This window comes from Triticum aestivum, chromosome 4D (genome assembly GCF_018294505.1).
Source record: "Triticum aestivum cultivar Chinese Spring chromosome 4D, IWGSC CS RefSeq v2.1, whole genome shotgun sequence".
Taxonomy (NCBI): Eukaryota; Viridiplantae; Streptophyta; class Magnoliopsida; order Poales; family Poaceae; genus Triticum; species Triticum aestivum.
In genome coordinates this window covers 171,500,063-171,505,033 of record NC_057805.1, presented here as the reverse complement: position 1 = coordinate 171,505,033, position 4,971 = coordinate 171,500,063, and positions in this window count along the sequence as shown.

Genomic DNA, 4,971 nt, shown 5'->3' with positions numbered 1-4,971 from the left:
TAACTCCGAGAAAAATCTTGACCAACAATTGAAGAATGAAAAGGGTCCGTGATAAACCACCATGTAGAGCCTCCATGAAGAACTCCGGTAATAAAAGGATGATAAAAAAAGAGAAGTTGAAAACACAAGATGAAGCCTTGCGATGATTTAGATGGAGCTCCGCGACGAGATAATGCGGAAAACATGGAACTCCGGAAAAGAAAAGATGAAGCATCTCGAACCGAGAATGTGATATGTTGAACAAACTCTGGAAAGAAGAAACTAGATCACTTGGATGAAACAATAATAAGAAATATGTTATGCGTATCCTTCACCAATTTGGATTGATGACAAGCAACGGATTTGGCATACTACTTATTCTCGTAGAAAGGATTAAGAGAGATATAGCGTAAACTTGAGAAAAGACTTCAACGAACCACCGGTAGGATCGGAAAGAACGAATGGATCATGAATTGCTGAGACACTCCGGGATAATGACGAATATAAAGGTTGAAATCAACGATGAAAAGAATTTGAAAGCGATCTTGGAGAAGGCATCTGACTGATGAAATTCATTCTTACGTCAAACTTCAAAAGAATTTGAGAATAACTCTGGGAAAATAGAAGAGTCAGGTAAGATCCTGGGAAAAGACATGTGGGTTAGGGCCCACTCAAAAGAAACACAGTTGAACGATTTAAAAGATAGATTGCGCTGGTTGAATTAAATGGCTTGAATAAGGTAAGACCTCGAAATAGCTTGAAAGGATTACGAATAGAAACTTGAATCTTCTGGGACATCTTCAACACTCCGGAGCAAATGAATAGCGAGAAGTGAACGATTAAGAGGTGCACCGGCATGGATAAGCATTTGAAAGAAGGAAAGGACTATGATCAACACTTGTAAGCTTGAATTGGATCCACTGGAGAAGACAAGAGAACAAAGAATAATAAACTTGAAGCTCCGTTAGTATCTTCCTGAGAATCACCGGATAAGAACATTAACGGAAAATAATGGAGAGACTTCCCATCAATAAAAATGATACTTGATTAAGAAATCTGTGTCCTTGAAGAAAAAGGGTGGGTGGGCGGGAAAACAAAGGCAACTTGGGACGGATGAAACAAACAACGTTGGGAAAACTGAGAGGTGATCTTGCGAATGTTGAAATGATCGGATTCACTTGAAGAGGAGCATGCCGGTAGGAAAGATTTGGGATGACAATCTCGATGATCGAAAGGATTAGCATCCACATACAAATATGAGAACACCGCTTAGAATAAGGTATGGAATCAACACTTGGCATTGAAGCAACTCGAATACCACAAAACAAAACAAAAACAAAGGATTTGGCTTGCAGAATAAGCCGGTAGCAAACATATGATAGATCCCATGTCGTATCATGTGTGTGTTGGAAAGATATCCTACGAAATACTTGAATTCCCACTTATAAACTCCCGAAACTTTCTGGTTATGCAATCTGGTGTTGGGGATACAGGGGACACAATATATCTCACCCAAACTAACAATACCTAGATCCAGATGTATCCATCCGTCAACACATAACCAAGAAAACTCCGGAAATCGTGTACCTCAAACTTCGAAAAGCATCCGTTATACGAGTTATGGCAATACTCCCGAACTCCCATCCCAATACTGGGTGGCGTCGAGGTGATCTCACCAACAACTGCATAAAAGAGATTTTCGATGTCTTCGAAACTCTGGTATTCCAGAACTGCAACGATAAAATTGTGATGACAACACCTCGGAGCTCAACTCCCCGGGACACTGCCACAACCCCTAAATGTCAGGAGGCACCAAGAACAATGTTCTCGTCACAAGAATATCGGAACGATTCCAAGATACCCGCGTGATCCAAAAATTTTTTTAGTGAAATTTGAGGAGAGGAAAGTCAAAACATCTATGTCACGAGACCTCACCAGAGCGACGAAGGGACTGAGGAGTAAGAAGAATCCTACTCTCTGATATATATAATCCTGAGACTCAAAACATTTTGTTATAGACCCAACAACACCAGCGATTCGATCAAGCAGGGGGCTCCTAAGTCGGGGATGGCTCTGATACCAACTTGTAACACCCACGATGCGGCTATATCTCTCACGTGTCGAGGCACGACTTAGAGGCATAACCGCATTGTAGGTTTTGTCGCAAGAAGGGTCATCTTGACACAATCCCATGTAATGAACAAGAATGGGATAAAGAGAGTTGGCTTACAATCGCCACTTCACACAATACATAAATTAAACATACATCATTCAGAGTACAATCAAGGTCCGACTACGGAACCAAAATAAAAGAAGACAACCCCAAATGCTAGATCCCCGATTGTCCCAACTGGGCACCACTACTGATCATCAGGAAACGAAACATAGTAACGCCCAAGTTCCTCGTCGAACTCCCACTTGAGTTCGGTAGCATCACTTGCACTAGTATCCTCGGCACCTGCAACTGTTTTGGTAGAATCTGTGAGTCACGAGGACTCAACAATCTCACACCCACGAGATCAAGACTATTTAAGCTTATGGGTAGGAAAGGGGTAATGAGGTGGAGCTGCAGCAAGCACTAAGCAAATATGATGGCTAACATACGCAAATAAGAGCAAGAAGAGAAGCAACGCAACGGTCGAGAAGCTAGAAGTCATCAAGAAGTGATCCTGAAACTACTTACGTTCATACATAACCCAAACCGTGTTCACATCCCGGACTCCGCCGAAAAGAGACCATCACGGCTACACACGCGGTTGATGTATTTTAATTAAGTCAAGTGTCCAGTTCTCTACAACCGGATATTAACAAATTCCCATCTGCCACATAACCGCGGACACGGCTTTGGAAAGATAATACCCTGCAAGGGTGTCCGAACTTAGCCCATCACAAGATCTCACGATCAACGAAGGATATAACTTCTCCCGGGAAGACCCGATCAGACCTGGAATCCCGGTTACAAGACATTTCGACAATGGTAAAACAAGACCAACGAAGCCGCCCGAATGTGCCGACAAATCCCGATAGGAGCTGCATATATCTCGTTCTCAGGGCACACCGGATGGGCCAGACGTCGGGTTGGCATAGACCCTGGTTGCCCAGGGGCGCCGGACATCGCCCAGGTTTGGACCAGCACTCGAAGGAGCACTGGCCCGGGGGTTAAAATAAAGATGACCCTCGGGCTCGCGAAAACCCAAGGGAAAAAGGCTTTGGTAGACAAATATAAAACCAAGGTTGGGCCTTGCTGGAGGAGTTTTATTCAAGGCGAACTGTCAATGGGGTCCCATAAATCACCCAATCGCATAAGGAATGCAAAATCAAGGAACATAACACCGGTATGACGGAAACTAGGGCGGCAAGAGTGGAACAAAACACCGGGCATAAGGCCGAGCCTTCCACCCTTTACCAAATATATAGATGCATTAATTAAATAAGAGATATTGTGATATGCCAAAATATCCATGTTCCAACATGGAACCAACTTCAACTTCACCAGCAACTAGCAACGCTATAAGAAGGGCTGAGCAAAAGCGGTAACTTAGCCACACAACGGTTTTCTAGGAAAGGATGGTTAGAGGCTTGACATGGCAATATGGGAGGCATGATATAGCAAGTGGTAGGTAGCGTGGCATAGCAATAGAGCGAACAACTAGCAAGCAAAGATAGAAGTGATTTTGAGGGTATGGTCATCTTGCCTGAAATCCCGCAAGGAAGAAGAACGAGTCCATGAAGAAGACAAAGGGACGTAGTCGAACGAATCCTCACAACTCCGGAATGAAACCGAAACTAACGAGAGAAGCAAACCGGAAAGAAGCAAACAACATGGTAAACAACCATCACATAAACATGGCATGATGCACAATCAAGAATGATGCATGTACGGTTTAATGATTCATGGCATGGCAAATGCAACAAACAACACTACAAATTAAGTGGAGCCCAATATGCAACGAGCTGCATATTGACGAAACACCACATGACTCATTTAGTTCTCTCTCGGTTATGTACCCAACAATACTAAATGTTATTAAACATGGCAAGGGGTGAATCACAATAAACTACCTATCTAGGCAAGTTTAAATGAGGCCGGAACAACAAACAACAATTCCAGAAAATCCTCATGTCCATATTTTGAATTAGCTACTGTCCTGCCCTAAATCTTATTTTAAAGTTGTTAAACATCAAAATAAAGTGAACCAAGTTATTCTATGCATTTTTCTACCCCATTTACATATAAAGTATATTAAATTTGGAGCTACGGTTATTTAGTTATTAAATAAAACATTTTAACATGGCATTTAAGCAAATTTAATCAAACAGCAGTTTAAACATTTTAAACATAGATGAAAGTTCCATATTACGAAACTACAGGAAAATCTAAGCATTTTTCATATATAAAGTTTTTATATGTGATGCACATGTTGTGATTTATTAAATGCATGAATTTGAGGGTTTTTCTATAAAACTGGCAACTCTGGAAAATTAGACAAATTCGCAGATCACGAAAAAATAGGAACTGGGCCGCATCTCGGGCGGACTGGGCTCCTCACTAGAGGGCCAGGCCCAGTCGATGGAGAGGCAAGGCTGGCTGGCTGACACAGGGGAGCTGCCGGGCCGAAGCAGAGGAGCGGCTGGGCCGGATCTGGCCAAGGGGAGGTGGCCCAGGCGCGCGCGGTCTAGGAGCGCTCGCCCACGCTAGCGCTGGACCGGTCAATGCGGGGCGGTGCTCGTTCCTGGGCAGAACGAGAAGTACGGCGCGGAGGTGTTCGTCCTCCTCTGGACGCAGGGGAGGCAGCAGCGCGAAGCAGAGGATGCTGCTGCGCGGCGGAACTTGGGGGCACCGGCGACGCTTGGCGCGATGCAGGGCTCCAGCGGCGCGGTTAATGGGCAGGAGAGGCGGGGTCGAGGTGCTCGTCCTCCTCTGCACTGCTTTGATGCAGGGAAACATGAAGCAAAGGCGAGGCGGGCATGGCGCGGCGGAGCTCGTGCCCT